Here is a 21,500-nt window from a genome sequence, read left to right as displayed (position 1 = left end):
AGGGGAAAAATTATCACGTTCTGTAAAGTTGATGAAATGTCTTTTATTTTAGTGATGATTCTGATATTTCACACATCCAAAGGCTGTTGGGAACAGATCCAGCCATGGTGTAAACATGATTATTACTATGTTCTGTGTCAAGAGTCACACAGCATGGAAACAGGTCCTTTTGCCAACTGCATCCATGCCAACCATTAAGCACTCATTTACTCAAATCTTACATCAATTCCATACATTTCCTCTGCTATCCCCATTAACTTGCCCCAATTCTTCTGCCATAAACCTACACAAGAAGTAAGTTACAGTAACTAACCAAAGCACCTGCGTAAGTTTGGGATGTGGGAAGAAGCCGGGGAATCCCACACGGTCACAGAGAATTTGTAATCTCCACACAGATAGCACCCAGATCAAGATTAAATACAGGTCCCTGGAGCTGTGAGCCAGCAGTGCCAACCTCTGTGCCAATGTGCCATCACTGGATTTAATTTGCAGGTCTTGTTGACAGCCAGACTCCTGAGATTCAGACAGTTAAATTCCAACAAATACACATCATTGTTTGGTTTAACCGCACTCCTTTCTCAGTGTGACTATGTATGGATTTCTCTTCCTTCAGTATTTCTTTCACTACGTACCCTGTTTTAATATTTAGGTTAAAAGGCCATTGTTTCCTCATGACATGTTGGAATACATGGCATCGTTGATTTTTATGTAAGGAGGTTGCAAAGCTGTCTTTGCAGTTCAGCTGTCTGATCCTTTAATGTTGGATAATTTTGAATTAAATGTCTCTTGCTGCAGCTTTGGCTTCACAGGGTGGAGGATGTAAGTCATTAACTAGTTCCAGGGCTGCGATTTATGTTTTTGACAATACTGGAATAGAGGTGGTGTAGGAATTACCACTGGAGATGATTGAGAGACCATAGTTCAGAGCAGTGATGCCTGTAGTGAATGTGAAACAGGTTTGAAAGCCCTTGTTGTTACTCTTGTGCCCTTCATATCTTTATTCACCTGAAACATCAACTCTGTTTCCGTCTCGACAGATGCTGGCTGACCTGCTGATTATCTCCTGCAGTTTCTGTCTTTATTTCTTATCATTTTGTTCTGTCATGGTCGCACTTAGAACTAATTATCAAGAGATATGAGATCAAATTCTACCCTGACAGATGGGAAACTTAAGTTAATTAAATGAATCTGGATTTTTTTTAAAACCCCAGTTGTAATGAAGACCATGAATCTATAAAGTAGTTATAAAAATCCCTGCAATTAACTTCTCCTATGGCGAAGGAAAACTGCTTTCCTCAGCTTGCCTAACCTACATGTTGACTCCAGATTCACTTAATTGTGTGATTGATACATTATTGTCTTCCAAAATAGCTTAGCAAGCCAGGATTGGAGGGGAATTCGGGATGGGCAATAAATTCTGTTTTTCCCAGTGACACTGATAGTTCACAAATAAATTAAAACAAAATCAAGGTGCTAAATTTGCTTCCACACATGAGAGGGTTCTCCTGAGTGTTTAATTGTCATATGCGCCGACAATGGAACAATGAAATTCTTACTTGCAGCAGCTCAACAGGCCCGTAAATACAATAAACACGGATAATATATAATAACTTGCTTTCAAAATTCAATAAATTAATAGCCATAATACGAGTGCAAAAAAATCACCACACCAGGGTAACCCTATTATTTTGGTTACTAATTCAGGAGAAATTCAGCTTAGCCAACTAGAATTCAATATAATTATCTCAATGGCTTGTCTTATGAATCATCCGCAGAAGGGGAAAAGTAAAATCTAATTTGGCAGATCAGTCTCTCATAGACAGTTACTTGTCAGATGGTCGGGCTGCTGAACTACAATATATTTCACTCTGAATTAAATTTAAAGCCAGAAAGAGGACTTTAAATTTGCCAGATATGCCACATTCGGTAAAGAACATCAAATAAATATCAATGTTCTCATTCATATTTTCCTACGAACTCAGAGAAGGAAGCATGTTTTTAGATACTTAATTCTCTCCCGAAATCAGGTCCTTGGCTCCATCCGTTTGAAACCTATCCAGCTGTGGAGAACATGCAGTTTTGTTTTAAATCAACTGGACTCCATAAGTAGACCCTTTCTTTTTTAGATAACAGCACATAACTACGAATTACAAAAGGACAAAAAACTGTAGATGTGTATGAAGGAACTGCAGATGCTGGTTTAAACCAAAGATAGAGAAAAAAAAGCTGGAATAACTTGGCGGGACAGGCAAGGAATGGGTGACATTTCGGGTTGAGAGCCTTCTTCAGACTAGTTAAGGGTAAGGGAAACGAGAGATATAGACAATGATGTAGAGAGATAAAGAACAATGAATGAAAGATATGCAAAAAAGTAATGATGATAAAGGAAATAGGCCATTGTTAGCTGCTTGTTGGGTGAAAACGAGAAGCTGGTGCAACTTGGGTGGGGGAGAGGTAGAGAGAGAGGGAATGCTAGGGTTACTTGAAGTTAGAGAAATCAATATTCATACCACTGGTCAAAAAACTGTAGATGTGTAAGAAGGAACTGCAGATGCACTGTAGATGTTGGAAATCTGAAATAACAATCAGAAAGTGCTGGAAGTACTCAGCAGGTCAGGCGGTATCCATGTGGAGAGGAGCTCAGTTAATGTTTCGGGTCATTAATGTGTTGTCAGAATTGGGGAAAAATTAAAATCAAGCATGCTTCAAATTGTGGAGAAGTGGCAAGGGTGGAGAGAACAATTCGAATGACAATGATAGGGTGGAAACCACGAGAATTAGATCAAAGATGGCGGCGTTGACTGAGAGAGGGTGGGGAAGACTTGTTAATCATAGCTGTTCTGTTTGAAGGAGGTGTAAATGGAATGAGAAGAACAAGGACAGAGGAGATAGAGAAAAAAAATAACAGAATTTGTTGAAAAACAGCGAAACAGAAAAACAGAGGAGAATGCAGGAATATCCAGCAGGATCAGCCAGCATCCGTGGAGAGAGAAAAAGAAAGTAGGTGTTACAAGTTGATGATCTTTTTTTGGCACCGGTCAAATCTGACACAAACTGAAAGGCTGGTCGCCTGAAATTGTGGAATCCAATGTTTAATCGAGGGGCAGTGACGTGTCTAGCGAGAAGAAGAGGTGCTGTATTTTGCTTGTTGGGACTTTGCAAGAGGCCAAGCACATCTTTGGCTTTGTACCTCACACTTCAGTGTACTGCAGTGCTCAGGATGTGGTTACCTCTACACTGGAGAAAACAAGCACAATTTCGTGACCACTTTAATATCACAAACCCTTGTTACAACACTATTGAGCGTTATATATTAGTGCAAATAAACCCCCCAAATCCGAGAGTTTAAATTTACACAATGCAGTTCTGATCAAGACTAAATGAGGTGATGTACTTGTAAATTAAATTTGACAATAAAAGGAATAATATGGTTTCCATTATGTTTGTCAGATGTGCTTTGTGTAACTCAGGTTCTGAGTGTGAGTGGAGTTAAGGTATCTGCTTGCTATTTGTATCCAGACTGATATCAGTAAATGTAATGTACAATTGCACTTATCTTTTCAGAATTTGTTGCCATGGTGATATTGTCAACGGATGCATAAGTTAGGTGCTCCCCAATCCTCCAGTAGTCAATCTGCATCACAATTTTCTGGTAAATTAATCAGGATTGCAAACATAATGCTGGGTCAGGAGCAGCCTTTCCAGTGTCTAATACATAGGGAAAGGGGCCTGATACAAAATGGTGCAGCATGTACTCTATGGGTTTGTAACTAGTACCCTTATGTCTGAATCAGAAGGAGGCAAGATATTTTGCTGATTGGACCCAGTGCTTCAGTGAATTTGCACTGTTGTCATTGCTGTTCTGACATGATGTAAAACCCAGATCCTCCCCTAAAAAGTCATCTGCATTGTTTTTCCTGATGTCAAATCGCACTATCATCCCCTCTGTGCTGCTTTGCAAAGCGCTTCATATAAAAACTGCTGAATTATTTCAAATCTGTTTGGAAATGATATTGCTGTGTTCCCTTGTGTAACGCTACACTCTTTCAGATGCAGTAGGTGGTCAAATTCAGATTCTTCACACGTCATCACAGTTTTGACTCCAAGCCCTTAAGGCATTACCTCATTGTGCAAGCTGCACTCTTCCAGGTATTGGAGTGTGTTTACAAATACTTGATGCAGGCTCAGATGATGAGTGCAATGGGGAAGAGGAACGTGTGCTTGCTGCCGAAGAACCGTGCACACAGGAGACACTGTCCCTCTGCAAGGAGGTTGCCATTTTGAACCCTGTTGGGGCACATTTGTCCTCTTTCAGTACCTTAATTTTGGGGACATCTGCAATGGAATCAAATACCTCTGCAGTTCTCAGCACTTAAGATGCATTAAAAATTGCACAGTGATTTCCATTGCGATAGCTGAATTATGTGCGACTTTTGTAATGCAGCATTGTGCATAATCAATTTGAAAGGCCGGGAAAGATCCTGTGGCTTCAATCTATGATCTTCAATTTGAGAGCAACATGGGAACCAAATGCGAGTTTGTATTTTCTGAAGCCAGAGAATGGATTGAGGATCGCCTAATGGAAAGCTAGCCATTGACACTGCGAGGAGGGTTGATGAGAAGCATGGTCCCCTTGTAGCCCTTGGGTGATGGCTCTTTCATTTAGCTGCCTTTCTCCTTTCTTTTTGTTCATTTCTCCTCAAGTGAACATGGAAGCACTTTGTAACTTGCAGGATTTTTCTCAAATTCTGGGCACTAGCTGGTAAGTATTATCACTGGGATCCCAATTTCCAGCAGTTTACTGGAGCTTTATTTGACAGAGAATTGTGTGACGTTCTGTCTATTGAATCGAAGGAACTGTGCCTGTCTCTTTAAAAAAAATAGTGCAGCTGCAGAGGCTTCAGCGCTGCTAAAAGCTGATCTCACAGAGAGTGAGACCATTTTCTCGGCCCTGTCTGCTTTCAGGTCAGTGGCAAAGATCCAGGGGATATTTTTGAAGAAATGCAGGAGCATTAAACCCTGTTTTCCTGGGCAATATTTATCCCTCCCTCAGCATCAGCAACAACAGATTATCTGATCACGGTCACAGTTTCATTCGTGGGAGTTAGCTGTGCAACATTGGCTGCTGCATTTCCGACATTAATTTAACATCAGAAGTACATCGTTGGCTGTGAAGTGCTTCTGGATGGCCTGAGGTCATGAACTGGTACACAATCAGTTACATGAGGTGAGTCCAGTCAATTAATTTAACCGAATGAAAGCTGGAAGAAATAGATGGGTCATTCTCCTCTTCCCAAAATTATGAGAGACCTTGGTGGATGAAGAGAGAGGACCTGTCCTCTTTGGTTGATAATTGGGGTACATTGCGTTAAGATAATAGAGACAAGTTGAGACAAGTTGATTGCAAATTGCAAAATGTTCCCAAAGCATAAGGGTAAGGCCATTTCAAAAATGTGCAGAAACAGTATTTTTAGAACCTGCTGCATACCCAAGTATACTTAATGCAAAGAGGCTATGTGCTTTGGATATTATCTGATGGTCAAATTTGGTCAAATTTGGGAACTTTACCAGCAGGAAGTACTTCAATCTACCACTTGGTACAGTATATTTTCTGTCTGCAGCTGCAACGGTTGTTCAAATGGCCATCTAGTCTAGTTCCCGCATTATCTGGGCCAAAGGCTTTTCGAGTACCAGCATTAATGATATAAAATAGAAGCTTTTATTTCCCCTTGATGTAATCTAAACATGTCAGCTAGCTGTCTTATTGAGTGGTTGTGATGGATGGTGATTTTTCTCTCACTGTGGATGCTGCTTTACTGCTTTGTGCTTTCAGGAATTTGTTTTTGTTTCATTGGAGCAAGGTAATTGATCATGTTAGAGGGGTGGGGGAGGGGGGGGGGGCTTTCAGTTAATTGATACTTAATACTTAAAAAAATATGAGCAGGTATATGACTCAGCTGTTCCTCTTCCAATTATCCACCCTCATATTTCTACTTATAGAATCACTTTGCATGGGGAGAATTGATTAATCTGGTAATTTCTGTTACCTCCAGAAAACATTCAATCAAAAAATGGGACATAGTTCATATTAGATAAATCCAGGTCCTTGTATCTGGTAGAATGCAAAAAGGCCACGGGAGCAATATCAGTGGGATCATATTGCCAGCAATTGAAGATTCTCTGCAGGGCCTTGCCCATCCACTTGATTTTAAAGCTGTAATCTTTCTCTGTATATTCAATTTCTGTAAACTATCTTAATGGTGTTTATAAAGCATGCTTTTACTTTGATGAGCTGTAAATTGTGTTAGAGCTACTCCATAGACTGCTGCACATATCCAACACTAGATTCTCAAAGTAGATGCTCTAGTTTAAGTTGTGTTACGGGGACACATTACCAAACACACAGAGGAAAATATTCAATGACATGCTGAAGGCTTCCTTGAGAAAAGGTGACATCACTACTGATTCATGAGAATCCCTGGCCCATTATTACTTTAAGTGGAGACTTTGTGATGATATTGGGAACCTTGAGTCCATACATCAAGAACGCTCAAAAACACTGTGCAAGGTCAGCTCCAGCTATCCACTTGCCCACCCCATCAGGTACCATCAGACCTATTTGTAGAGGAATCTGCAATTCCCACATTGGCCAAGAGAGCCACATCAGATCTCTTAGAACCAGAAGGAAAGCAAGTCATTTGCATCTCAAGCGACTCCCTAAGAAGAAGCAAAAGGATGATTGAGAGAAAAACATTCAAATGCTAAAATTGAAATTAATTCCCAACAGAATACAATGAATCGCAAGGGTCTCGACCCGAAACGTCACCCATTCCTTCTCTCCCGAGATGCTGCCTGACCTGCTGAGTTACTCCAGCATTTTGTGAATAAAACAATGAATCGCCCAGTACTGTGATGTGATAATGGAGACTAGAACATGCAGACATAAAACTAATAGCTTCTTGATATGCATTTTCATTGCTTTCCCTCAGTATGATTTTAAATAGTTAATCCCCTGGTTAGTCAGCAAACCTTTTAGTTCCAAGTGTTGAAGTGAACCAGATAGGGGTTAAACATGTTTTGCCATTTGTGAGAAGATGGTGCACATTTTAGTTTGCTGAAATATAATTGTTTGGGTGTCAATATCTTCCTTATAGTAGGATCTAATTGAATATCTATATACTAAAACTCTTGTTCATTTGTTTGTTTGTTTGTTCCTGAACTACAGCCAAAATGGTACACGATAGAATGACAATTTTAGGCCCACCTTACTCACCATCGTCCTTTTGGTGCTAATGGAAGAAGTTTAATTGAAATCGGTGTTATATTTTTTAAGTTATTCACATTTTAAAGTGAACAATCTGTTGAATATAAGTTTCAGACCTTGTAAGAAATGAGAAGACTGGAAAAATGCGATGCTTATTCATAACCAACAGCCAGGGCCATTGACTTAGGTTTACTCATAAAATAACTAAAGAATCATATAATACATTCCGCAAATGACAAGTGAACATTTCAAGAAATACTGACAGCATGTAATAATTCAGGTACCCTAAAACTTTAAAGATAATTCTAATTTTTTGGATTACCAAATTCCTGATCCAAAACATTGGTAGGAATTCCGGACTTCTTATAATGTAATCCTCAAGTTTGGTCCAATAAGTAAATATAAATTACTGATTTAGAAATTGGACAAATGGACATAATTGGACAAATTAACATAGTCTACTTTCCTTTATGTAAAACGTGGTAGAAAGTTCTCCCTATTGGGTGTGGAATTCTCTGCCTCAGAAGGCAGTGGAGGCCAGTTTGTTGGATGCTTTCAAGAGAGAGCTGGATAGAGCTCTTAAGGATAGCGGAGTGAGGGGGTATGGGGAGAAGGCAGGAACGGGGTACTGATTGAGAGTGATCAGCCATGATCGCATTGAATGGCGGTGCTGGCTCGAAGGGCTGAATGGCCTACTCCTGCACCTATTGTCTATTGTCTATTGTCTATTGTCTATTGCTGCTTAATTAGCTGGGAAACATGTCCAGTGACATTTTATTTGTGAACTCTTAAAAAAAATAACCATGGGAAAGGAAAGGTCTGATGGAACATCATGAACATATCTTTAAACTGTTGTGTTCTCTCTGTTTCTCACTCTATGGATGCATTGTCTGTGTTTATTCAGATTTCCGATTGCAGTATTTTGCTTTTCCAGTTCTCATTTATATTTGCCCTTGAGAATATTGAAGTGTTGTTAGATTGTCAGTTGTGTGATTTTACCTAGTGATGAAGAAGGAATATGGGTACATTTCCAACGCAGGATGATGAGCGACTTGAGGTTGAACTTATTCCCTGAAGGAACCAAGCCCACTTCAAATGTTTGAATACCATCTCTCTCCCATTCATCTTTGTGGTTTCTTGTCCTAATACGCACACATGGTTCTGTGTCAAAATCTGTTCGATGGTGCTCCTGGGACATATTAAAATGCTATAATAAAATGCCAAGTTAGCTTTGGCAGCACCTATGCTCATCTTGTTTAATTACACCCGTACGCTGGGCATGGCAGAAGGACAATTAGTATCCATGAAATCAGTGAAGACATTGCAGAGCCAGTGAAGGGGTGGTTCTGCCATTAATTTATGCCAAGTGTAATTCCAACTGGTTGAAAATTGTCTCTGCAAAGCATCACGTTTTCCCGATGCAACTGAACGACTTATTGCCATTGCCATTTTGTTTACTGGCCATATACTCACTGAAGGCTCAGTTCACCAAAGGACACGGCTTATGCTGTTTCATGAGCAAGGTTGATGTTTCAGTCTATTTTGTAATAGTTTTAAGTTGAGTTAGAAATTTCCAAGACACATTTTGGAAGCACTGTAGAAAAGTAAACATTTATATTTGGAAAGTTCATACTTCAAAGTCAGTGGATTAGTGTATCTAATACCATTATTCATTTAATTGCTTTGTAAATAACTATGGACAAAAATGGCAATTGGTTTGTATTATTGTAACTTAAGTAGTGTTTGATGTATCATTGATGAACTTTAATTTAGCTCACGGTCTGGCCAGATTCACTGCAGATTGGCACCCTTGGTTTTGGACTTGCCATTTCACACATGCAGCATTGACATCTTTGGCTCTCTTCAGTGCAATCAAAATTGAGTTCAATCTGGCAGCAAGTGAGCATTTTTGCCTTGGTGGCCAAGATCTTGAAGAGAGAGAATTACAACCACCATTCCAGTACGGCAACCCAATCGCTGTATCATCTCAGTGCACGGAGTGTTATTTATGTTTCTAAGTAGATTTAATCAAACATCAAATTTAGAACTTAAATCAACATACCATCACATTAAAGTGATACGAGTTTCAAGGAACATCTATTGATGATCACTTTATATACAATGCTCAACACCATGAATGAAAGATGTTTGGAAACAACGTAATGTTTCCAAATATTCAGAGGTATTATGGAAACTCTCATACTTTGCATAAACCCAGTGCATTTAGTTTCATTGCATGTTGGGCAGTGAGCTGCAAATAAAATATTGGAGTGAAAAATATATTACAAGCAGTCACCTCATTTGAATATGAAATTTCAAGAGCAGCACACTTTGTTATCTAATTTGGCAGTTTTTATTCTGAGAGCTCATGAATGAAGGTGGCCTACCGAGACTGACATATGGTTATTAGCAATTGATGCGGAAATAGGCAAACCCATGATATACAGCTCTGTTTACATGGTACCATTCATGCTGTTTGGAGTTGGTTTGGACTTTGTAGATTCAAAGCAACTTGCCATTGCATTACAGAGAATGTGCAATAACAATGGGTTTGTGTTATTTTGTTCATCAATCTAGATGTGAATTAACAGCAGCTGAGGAGTTTGGATTAATGTTGATTTATAAACTGGCAACTTCAATGCTGCAGTCATGGCCTGACCCAATGCCTCATGGCCACTTTCGAAAGGGCAGGATCTACAGTTGTATGGATGCTGTAAAAATCAATCCATTCCTCCAAATTAAACCACAAAAGCTACTCTGGATTCAGGTCAAAAATCAACTAACATTGGATTTATTCAGAAACGGGTATATTTGAGTCGATAAAAATATAAGGTTGTCAAAGTCAAAAATAGCTTGAAATAAATGCGATTTGATTGCCCTGCCCAAGTACCTACTCTTTAAAATGTTTGTTATTAATTTATTCAGTAACAAAGGGTTCACTGAGTTGAATCCAGGTAACATTGAAAGTAACCATTGTGTGGACATGGCTGGATGCTGGGGCACTGGCCTGTTGAATGAACACTTTGGGCGACACAACGGTGCAGCAGTCTAGCAATCCGGTTCATGACCTGCGTGGCTATCAAAGGAGAATAGATTGTATTAATTCCTGGAAAGTCATCAGGTATTGTGTTAGTCATGGGAGGCAGCTCATTTGGTGCCAGTTTCCACTGCGCCATCTAAATAGTTATAGCGCTGTATAGTCAATTGATGTGGACTGAGGAAGGAATTCAGATGACCATGCTACCATTTATATATTTTTGGTGGACTTAAAGAGAATAATTATTTCGTTCATTTTTATCTTTTGTAAGATGTATTTATAATTTTTCTGTAATTTTAGTAATCCAGGAACATGCTGAGCCACAGAGCGTTGTATGCTCAAACCACCATTTATGTCTCAGCATTCTCTTTGGATGCTGAAATCTTAGTTTGCTGTTAAGTACCAGCAGCGTGTTTAACCATAAGACCATGCCTGGTTCTGATCATGTTCCTTGGGCTGTAACTTCCAGCTGACGATCATTCAATAACAGTTCCTGGTCAGTCTTTCTGTCTCCGAGTCCTGGGTCACAAGACTGATCAATGATCCGAGCCAAATTGCTATGCAAGACCAAGAAGATATGGTTTCAAAATTCAATAAATATTTTCCTGCCTTTGCATATCAGTACAAAACCAAAAAGAAAAGGACATTTAAATACTTTTTAAGGAAATGTAAGATTTTTTGATTTTTAAATTTGGAAGAATGGAGATTGAGCATTTCTTGAATAATAAATCAATAATCTTGAATGTATCCTCATGACTAATATGATTCAGGGGGGAATATACTAATTTAGTAATTTAGTTTGGTTCTATGTATTTTTTAAGTATTTATTCACTTCTTCAAGAATGTGTGAAAAAATATCAGACAGGAAAATAGCAAACATTTCTACTTACTTGTTCTGCCCATCACAATGCAATCAATTTATCTCTAACTAGAGCTGCAGAATCTTCTGAGAGATGAAATAAAACCAGTCCAACGAGGAAAGCAAATCTGGATAATTCCCTTCAGAACAATTGTGTAAAAGTGAGCCCATGGGATCACATGGATCTCACAGACATTTTGTCTGGTGTGGTATATGTGACTGTTACAGATGAGCTTAGATCTCTTGGCAACTTGGTGTGAGTGCTTGCTTCTTGCCTCTGTGCTTTACATCTCCTGTTTTCAAAGAAGACAAAACCCACCTTCCCTCTAACCTAGCCTAACTTGTAAGAATAATCAAACTAATCCAGTTGAAATAATTTGTCCATCTGAACACAACCTGGTGTTTTGAATTATACATAAATCATGAGAAAAACCAATCCTGAGACAATTCTTCTTCACAGTAGACATGATGGGCTCTTGAAGTCTATTTGGGTACTTAAAGTAAACAATTGAGAACCATATGGCTGTAAGATTATTGTTGGGAACCAACACACAAATAAGCATTAAGACATCTGAAAAACAGACCACTTAATTCCAGTGTAGTTCGGAAAGGGTTTTTAAAAATAGATTTTAGGACATTTTAAGGTAAACAAGGGCCGATGGGCACTGTATGTTGAACAAGTATAACAGTAACCATGAGAGAGGTCTCATTTATAATTGGGAAGCTTTTTAATACTGTAACAGCTTCCAGTCAATTGAAGTCATGTGAATTAGCTTTGGTTTTTATACAATTGGGGCATTGAAAGCAGAACAGGGTAAGTGCATAGTGTTTATTGAAGAGCGGAATTTGAGTAGTACAATTATGGTGATTCAGGGGTGATGGCAAATGAAGGTAGTAGGAACAAGTAGGAAAAAGTGTGACATCAGTCACTGGTGAGTGTTTTTGACGAATCTCTAGCTATTCTGGCGAGTGCAACGTGTAATGGGAGCAGGGGGAAGAAATTAACTACTAGTTGGGTAATTGGTAAAAGTGATTAAGCTTTCCCTAAGGTTTAAGATGGTTCAGAACAAATGGTAAGATGATTTAAATAAAATGAAAATAATTAATTGCATATATATTAGGAATTAGTTAATGCATATTAGCTGATAGGACAGCATAAATGTCCAGTTCTGGCAAGTTCCTGGACATCAGTGTGATTCAGGACAAATACATCTACATGGAGCTTGCACGTTCTACCTGCCACTCTGTTTCCTCCAGGTATTACAGTTTTCTCTCGTCCTAAAGATATGCAGGTTGATGGGTTAAATGGTCACTATAACTTCAAGGAGGTGAACGAAAGAGTCTGTGGGGAGTTTAAAAAAACAAAATGGGATTAGTGCAACTGAGTAGTTGATGATTGTGTGTCCTCCATGGACTGAGAGCCTGTTTGTGTGCTGTATCCATCACACTATGACGAGAATTATAAACTAAGTCACAGAAGAAAGGGATTAAAATTGGAAAGATGCAATAAATCACAAGTCTGGAGAGACAAATATATTAATTTGGGAAATGATAAACAGGCTGTAACTGGAGGCGAGACTGTATAAAAACAGGAATAAGATAGCAGATAAGGCAAGAGGTGGCAAAAACAAAAGAAGAACAAAACCAAAAGCTCAGCATCAGAATGCAACAGAACATTGGAAACAAAACTGAAAAGAAAAAAAAAGTAGAAATAGACAAGTGCGATTGGATTGCCATTAACTGGCTGCTGGACAACATGAATGGGGACCTGAATATTAATGGGTGTGTAACATTTAAAGAGGACAAGAAAAGGTGGATGGGTGGTAATATCAATTAATGATCGCCTGAAAGCTATACGGAGGGATGACCAAAGCTCAGGAAATCTAAATGTTGAAGCAGTTTTGGTGGAGAAAGTGCAAGTTGCAATTGGATCAGCCATGATCTTATTATATGGCATAGCAGGCTCCAGGGCTGAGTGGTTTACTTCTCCAAATTCACATGTCTGTGTGATTATAATGCACATTTTTTTCTGATAAATTGATTTTCAACTGCATTAATCAAATTACAATCTTACTTTCCTAAATACATCAAGTAATATTCGTAAAGGGAAAACAAATACTGGTTTGGCACATGGTGGATTTTGCTTGGCAGTATACAAGTGAGTTTAAGCAGAAATTCAAATCCGCTTTTTGTGTGGGCAGGGGGGGAAATCAATTTTTCCATTAGTGCCCAAAATAAAACTCTGTCCAATATTATGTTCTTTTGGTGTTAATTGCATAACCTATTGCCATTGATTAAGCATTGTATCACAAACATACACTGATGTGGTCTCTGCTAATATCTTTATATTGCTACAGGACTACCTTTTAATCTGCCTTGGGAAATTGTTATACGGTCAGTATGGTATTTAATGGTTGTCTGACAGGACCAGAACACTTTTCATCTTATTATCACAATCGCCAACTATCCTCTCCTCCATTAACCTTTTAGCTAATCCTGTAACTACTTTAGTTTCTCTCTAATTCATGTTCTTGTATTGTGGTGTAAATACCACTGACTCCGATTGATTATTTCAGCAAAAAACAGTCATTGAATGTTCTCGACAGTAATAATTTTCTGTGATACATTTGAGCAAATGGAAGGATTTTATAGAACAGTTGAAAATGTTCCAAAGGATGCAGGATTTCCATTTGCCATGGTGATGTTTATAATATCTAAATAAATGGCTGTTGATGCTCTGCTGATTGCATCATCAAATCTGTGCATTTAAATAGGTGCATCTGCCTTATGGCTTGTGTAAGAAAATAACTGCAGATGCTGGTACAAATCGAAGGGATTTATTCACAAAATGCTGGAGTAACTCAGCAGGTCAGGCAGCATCTCAGGAGAGAAGGAATGGGTGACGTTTCGGGTCGAGACCCTTCTTCAGACATTGATTAAAAGTGTCAAAGAGAAAAAAACATAAATATGTCAATTAAAACCGTGTTCTTAAGTACAAGTTAGTAAACATATCAAATAAAATTGCTCATTTGTGCCGGAGGAGCATAAATCAAACCATTTGAGTTAATCCTTAACTTTTGTATTTAGTTTTAATTTCCCCTCCATCTCTCATCCCACTGCAGTGTTTCTGGTACTATTGACACATTGATGGGTAAGGTTCCTCTTGACCTTTGCTAAGAGGCTATTATTGATGAGCCTTCACAGTAAGTTCTGTCAAGGTACTCAGTGTTGATGGGACCACAACCAAGTCTGATTCCGTCCTCTAATATTTGCAAAGAAATCAGAGATTGGGAGCAGGAAAGGTTCCGCTGTCTGACCCTATTGATACAGAGATTTTTAATTACACCCAAACCATTGACCGAGATTGATCCTGGAGTCTTCTTTATATGTTTCTTTATTGCTCACTGGATAAGCTCCAATCCCTAGTCACAATCTTAAATTCTAGATAACAAGAGTAAAAATCAACCTTGCATTTTTAAGAGTGCTCTGCACACATTACATCAAAGTTTCAAATCTAAGTAGAGTCCATGTTGGCAAATGATTCTTGAATTGACAAAATCCAGAAACATTGTTTTGCACATGTCAAATTTTGATATTGAATCATTGGCACTGTGTGCTGCCCAGGACATTCAATGTATCTGTTTGGAACATGATGTGGGTTATTAAACAAAGTGCCTGCTGATGACAAAGGCAGCTGGGTGGATACCGACTGCTCTTGAGGAATGCATCGGATTGCACACATTGTGATGAGAGAGAAAAAAAAATCAAAAGCTGAAGCCAATATTGGAACAAGATTCAGTCTTTAACACTTCAAGCCAAATAACTAGGCAGTATTTAATGTATTATACTCCGAAGCAGAGAATTACACACCTCCCTCCCCCAAAAGAACAGCCCAGGAAATGTCCGATATAATTAAATCGTGAACCTGTTGACTAGACCTGAATAACTTCTTTCTGTCTGGACAAATACTCTCTCACGTTGACATTGATACATCATTTATTATTTTATTAGCATAACAATTCACCACGTTTCAAAGAAATACTCAAAGTACAACTTCAGATCAAAGTAGAAGATTGGCACAAAATGCCGGAGTAACTCAACGGGACAGGCAGCATCTCTGGAGAGAAGGAATGGGTGACGTTTCGGGTCGAGACCCTTCTTCAGACTGATGAATGTATCACCGTAATTCAGATCAAAGTAATTGACTGCAAAACTCTAATTTTTGTAATGGTTTCTTTTGCTCCTGCTCAGATGATCTATTTTAGAAGTGCCTTTAAAAGCTACATTCAGAGCTAATGGAAAGATCAAATTACGTAATCTGACAATTGCAATGGCTTTGTTAAAGAAGCAGATATGAAAATATGTTACCTGATTAATTAAATGTGTAACGGTAATATTTGTTAAAATTTAAATTTAGGAGCCATGTGTGAAAGTTGTGAAATCTTCATTGGACCAAATAAAAAGAATGCATTGCTGTTTACATTAAATAAGTTAAATCTACCCAAAACGTCACCGATTTCTTTTCTCCAGAGATGCGGCCTGACCCGCTGAGTTACTCAAGCATTTTGTGATTTTGTGTTTATCTTCAGTGTAAACCAGCATCACAGTTCCTTTCTACACACTAAATCTATTGCCAGTTCTCTATAGCCTCCAGTTTCTTGTTCTACCAAATATGTGTCTACTTCATCTTTAAGTAGCCACAAATACAATGATTTACCTTGCACTTCCCTTTCTGTGGTGATTTCCAGAGATTCATCATCATTTGGGTGCTTTAATTTAGTTTTCCATGCACTTTAGTTTTAAGAGACTACCGTCTAATCTTGCAATTATGTCCCCTTCTTTGAGATTTTCCCACTAGCAGAACATCTGCTCCATCATACTCCCTTGGAATCTTCTGTTTCCATAAGATTACTCAGCGTTCTTACAAATTTCAATGAATGTAAATTTAATTTCTTCAGCTGCTTGCAATAGGACAACCCTCTCATCCGAGCAATTAGTTTAGTAAATGTCAGTCTTGCCAGCATTATAAACTTAAAAAGATGGTCAATCTCCCCCCCCCCCCCCCTCCCATTGACGAACTGTACACTGCAAGGGCTAGGAAGTGAGCGGGTAAGATTATCTCTGACCCCTCTCACCCTGGCCACAAACTCTTTGAAGCACTTCCCTCTGGAAGGCGACTCCGGACTGTCAAAGCAGCCACAATCAGACATAAAAACAGCTTTTTTTTCCATGAGCAGTAGCTCTACTCAACAGCCAAAAGTCTGTAGCCTCCTTTTGCTCTGGTATTTTATTTCATTCTTGACATGTTTAAATTATAATGTTTTATTCTTAATTGTTTACTGTATATCGTGTTGTTACTTGAGAGCAAAGCACCAAGGCAAACTCCTTGTATGTATACATACTTGGCTAATAAAATTAATTCAATTCAATTCAATTCAATATTTCAAATAGACTGCCATTGTCATCGTCAGCAAGTTAAAAGAAATGTCTGTTCTCTGATCACTGATCCACTCACCAATGTAAATACCTTTTATGACTTACTATCCTAACTCTAAGCACCATCATCATATTTTTTCGAATTGAAAAGAGTCTCAGTGTTTTTGCAGCCATATCATGAAGGCAAAATAAATATAAATGGGTGTAATATATTTTTTGTGTTCCTTCTTGTTTCATCTATCTATATGAATTTGCAGACCCTGTGTCTTCTTCACAACTTGTTTTTGCAACCTATCTTTGAATTGCCTGCAAATTTGCCTATAATTTACCGAGAGCAATCATGCATAAATTGTAAGTAACTGAAGCCCTAAATCATTCCCATGGTTTCCTCTCAGTTACATTTTTCCAATCTGAAAGTGGCTCATTTATCCTAATTCTATTTTATGCTAGTTAACCAACCTCCATCCGTATGTTATTCCCAATGTCATGAGCTCCTTGCGTAGGCAGTAACTTTTTGAGAGGGACTTTGACAATATCTTTTGGAAATCCAAATAGACTACATCTGTTATTTCTGTTCATCCACACTACTCAATATATCCACATAGATCCTTGAGAAATTTGTGAAAGGTGTCCCTTTCATAAAATGGTGTTGAATTTATTTATTTGTGATTTTCTAAATAAATAATGTCCTGCCATTATCCTGTAGCTTTCTGAAGAAGGGTCTCGACCCGAAATGTCACCTATTCCTTCTCTCCCGAGATGCTGCCTGACCTGCTGAGTTACTCCAGCATTTTGTAAATAAATACCTTCGATTTGTACCAGCATCTGCAGTTATCTTCTTATACATCCTGTAGCTTTCGACTTCCGGCCTAATCCCTTTCTTAAATAGGGCCCTTCCTTTTATATTTTTTGTGATTTTCCAAATGCCGGAATTCTCCAGACCCAAGAGAAATTTGAAGCATCACAGGCAATGCAACCACTATCAGTGCATGGACTTGTTTTGAGATCACCAGCAGGCAGTACGTTAGGATCATGGAACTTGCCAGATTTTATGTTGCCATCGACTTTTAATCAGAAATTGTTTCAAGTTCCTATTTCTCCTTTGTCTCAGACTTCAGATTATTATTTTGATACTTTTCATGTCTTTTATCTCGAAGGCAGAAATAAAATATTTGTTCAAAGTCTGCCAATCCCCATTATTAATTCCCCAGTTTCATTCTCCAAGGTTGCAGTGTCTACAAATGATGCTCGCTTTCTTTTACTTGTACTCCCACATTAAATGGTTTGTCTGCCTGAGGTTCTATATCCCTGTTCTTCTCTTTTTAATAGACTACCTTTTAAGATGGTACACGTGTTCTTATTCTCCCAAAATGTATTATATTTTGCTGCTTTATATTGAATATGAAACAATCTGCTAACTTGTTTGTTTTTGTTCTCCTGAAATCGCAACATTTCCTTTATGTTAAGACACTGGAAATTTAGATATTATGCTTCCTTGCTATCATGTAAATCATAATTCCAACTAAGTTCTAAGTTTACATAGCCAGTCTCAGTGCCCTGTTCAAGAAGGAAATAATCCATAAGTCTTTTTTTTGTTTCCTTTTAAACAATTTCCAATCCATAAAGATGCATGTTTAACCTTATCTTTCTTTTATCATCATTCCTTATATACATTTACCAAACAGGTTTTGAGAACTCGCATATAAACCTGATTTTGTTACCCCCAAAATATACATTGTTATTTCCCACAAGTAAATTGTTTAACTTGCCTTTTGAAAATTCTTTACCTCTTGCCTTGTGGTCTACTCTTCATCTTGGCTCACACTAAGCAATGATGGAAAAGGGCTTTTCGGAGATTAGGCCTGTGTTGTTGATTCAGTCCAGGTAACCCAGAATGATACCTGGGCTTAAGATGTTGAATTAAAGAATGTTTGAATAAACAAAGCTTGTATTCTGTTAAATTTAAAACAGCGAGGGTTGATTTTAGAATCTAAAATCTATTAAAGCAATTGATTATCTAGGGGAATTGAGAGCAAGAGGGCATAATCTTAAAATTGGAGCCTTACCTGTTTGGTGTGATGTTGTAAAGCTGGAAAGGATGCAGAGAAGATTTATGAGGATGTTGCCCAGGGCTCGAGGCCCTGAACTATAGGGAGAGGTTAAACATGCTATGACTTTACTCCTTGGAGTGCAGGAGAATGAGGGGTGGTCTTTTAAAGGTGTATTAGATCATGAGGGGATTAGATGGAGTAAATGCACATTGTCCTTTACCCAGAGAAGGGGAATCAAGAACCAGAGGACATATGTTTAAGGTGAAGGATGAAAGATTTAATGGGAACCCGAGGGGCAACCTTTTACACAAAGGATGGTGGGTGCATGGAACTAGCTGCCAGAGGAGGTAGTTGAGGCAGGTACATTAAAAAGACATTTGGACAGGTACATGGATAGCATAGGTTTAGAAGGATATGTGCCAAAAGCAGGCAGGTGGGACCAGTGTAGATGGGGCTTGTGGGTCCTCGTGGGCATGTTGGGTCAAAGGGCCTGTTTCCACATTGTATGACTCTAAAATAAAAATCACTTCTCTTTAAGGGCAATAGAAATCTGGGACTCTCCAAACGGCTATGGATCTTGAATCCATTGAAACTTTCAAGAATGAGGTTGATTAGAATTTTATTAGGAAAGGGTATCAAAGGATATGTAGCAAAGAGAAGTAAATGATATTGAGCCACAGAACAGCATGACCTAATTGGATGTTGGAATGTGTGATGTGCTAAATGGCCTATTCCAGTTTCTGTATTCCGCACGTCTTGTCAGTCACGGATCACATCTGTCAGTCCTCTAAGGAGTCTTTCCAGTCAGAACTATAAGACATCTCAATTCTGTGGCGAGGCCTCCTTTAAACCATTAATCCATCTGACCTTCAGTCAATTCAACATCTGTAGCTCAAAATCATAGATCTGTAGCCTTTTGGAGAGTCGCAGATTTCTATTGCCCTTAAAGAGAAGTAATTTATATTTGAGAGTCATACAGTGTGGAAACAGGCCCTTTGACCCAACCTGCCCATGCAGACCATCTACACTAGTCCCGCCTGGCTGCATTTGGCACATATCCCTCTAACCCTATACTATCCATGTACCTGTCCAAATGTATTTTAAATGTTGTGACAGTACCTGCCTCAACTACCTCCTCTGGCAGCTAGTTCCATACACCCACCAACCTTTGTGTAAAAGTTGTCCCTCAGGTTCCCATTAAATCTTTCATCTGACATTCAGTCGGATACTGACAGGTCATTTTGTGCTGATTTGGCAAAACACTATTTGTATTCAATCACAGAATCTCATAAAAGCACAACACTGGGGAACTGAAACGAAAATAGGAAGAGATGAAAATACACAGCAATTGGTCAAGCAGCATTGGAGAAGAGAGGAAAAATAGCTAAAGTTTCAATTTGCGTCTACAGGATCCATAAAGATATTCAATTTTCAATTGCTTGCGCTGTTACTTGTTGGATCTAACCAAAAAGTAACTTGCCCAACTGTCTGCTGGGTTCACTGGATGCTAAATATTCTGAGCAGCACTTCCATGCATCACTTTCCATTATTTTCATTTTTGGGGGGGTTTACACATCTCATTAATCAAGTTCCATAGAAGTACAACTTATCTAACGACCGGTTATAAAAGAATGACCAACTCTCAGAGACAGTACATATATGACTGGGATCATCCTTCCAATTATCCTTCTTTCCACTTGTCTGTGTGCCTACACCTACTTGGAAATTTATTCAGATGAATCTTTCTTTCGAAATATCCCAGAATAACAGAAATTAGATTGAATTTGTTTTCATTTGCGCAGCTGTTAACTGGATATAGAACATAAACACAAATAAAGCTACCAAAGGAATGCGAACCGCCTTGCCTTGAAACATTGCAAATGTCACCTCCTGAAAAAGCCATTGATGCAGTGCAACCACTTGATCAAACTTTTGTGTACCTTTCAAGAACTCATTTGGGCAGAATGACATAAACCGTCCTATTGTTATCATTTTTTCCATGACAAATACAACTGGACTGTTCTGTTTGTAACCTGCAGAAAGCGCAATCAAAAACAATTTCCATCCTCCCTGCACTGTAGTGTAGGGAAATAACTGCAGATGCTGGTACAAATCGAAGGTATCACAAAATGCTGGAGTAACTCAGCAGGTCAGGCAGCATCAAGGAAAGAGGGAATGGGTGACGTTTTGGGTCAGGGGGGGCGGGACAAAGATAGGATATAGGTGGGGACAGGAAGACAGTGTCAGAACTGGGAAGGGGGAGGGGGGAAAAAGAGAGAAACAGAGGAACTATTTAAAGTTGGCGAAGTCAATGTTCATACCGCTGGGCTGCAAGCTGCCCAAGCGAAATATGAGGTGCTGTTGCTCCAATTTCCGTGGGCCTCACTATGGCACTGGAGGAGGCACTGGAGGAGGCCCTGTGGTCATTAGCAGAATATAATTTCTTCAGCAAGTTGGTTTTGAACTTTTCTCTTGAGGTGTGAGAACCTGCATTTATCTATGCTAAATTCTTTGCTTTGTTCAGACCACTTGTGAATATCGTTTATGTCGCTCCATTATGTTTTGTTGCTTTTCCACAAACCTACACTGTTAAGTGCACTTTGTGAATTTGACAAAACTGTCATTGAATTTTTGTTATTTTGTGTAAATTAGTGACATATGAGTGCTTTTGCGACAATCTCGGGAACATTGTGCTCAGTAAATCCCCCAATCTCAATCTCTGAAACCAATTTTGTTTTTGATTGTGTCAACTCATTCATTTCATTTCATTAATTTTATCTAAAAGAAAACAAATAAGGTGAATCTAAAACAACCATGGGAGAAACCAAATAACCAGGCATGTACTCAGTCCAC

General features: G+C 38.6%; 1 protein-coding gene across 13 annotated transcripts in view; it reads left to right on the top strand.

The window, feature by feature from the left end:
• The window catches only part of atp2b2 (ATPase plasma membrane Ca2+ transporting 2), a 1,022,617-nt gene that overhangs the window by 347,335 nt on the left and 653,782 nt on the right, over positions 1-21,500 (top strand). The window contains exon 1 of one of the 13 annotated variants that reach the window (XM_078414008.1): positions 5,210-5,227. The exons of the other annotated variants lie outside the window; for them this stretch is intronic. The gene's annotated coding sequence lies outside the window, so the exon portion shown is untranslated. Of the gene's footprint in view, positions 1-5,209; positions 5,228-21,500 lie in introns of those variants that run through there. 13 annotated transcript variants of the gene reach the window in all.

Source organism: Rhinoraja longicauda, chromosome 17 (assembly GCF_053455715.1).
Source record: "Rhinoraja longicauda isolate Sanriku21f chromosome 17, sRhiLon1.1, whole genome shotgun sequence".
Classification (NCBI taxonomy): Eukaryota; Metazoa; Chordata; class Chondrichthyes; order Rajiformes; family Arhynchobatidae; genus Rhinoraja; species Rhinoraja longicauda.
The sequence above is the reverse complement of the archived record's forward strand: the minus strand, read 5'-3'. Positions and strand labels throughout refer to the sequence as shown.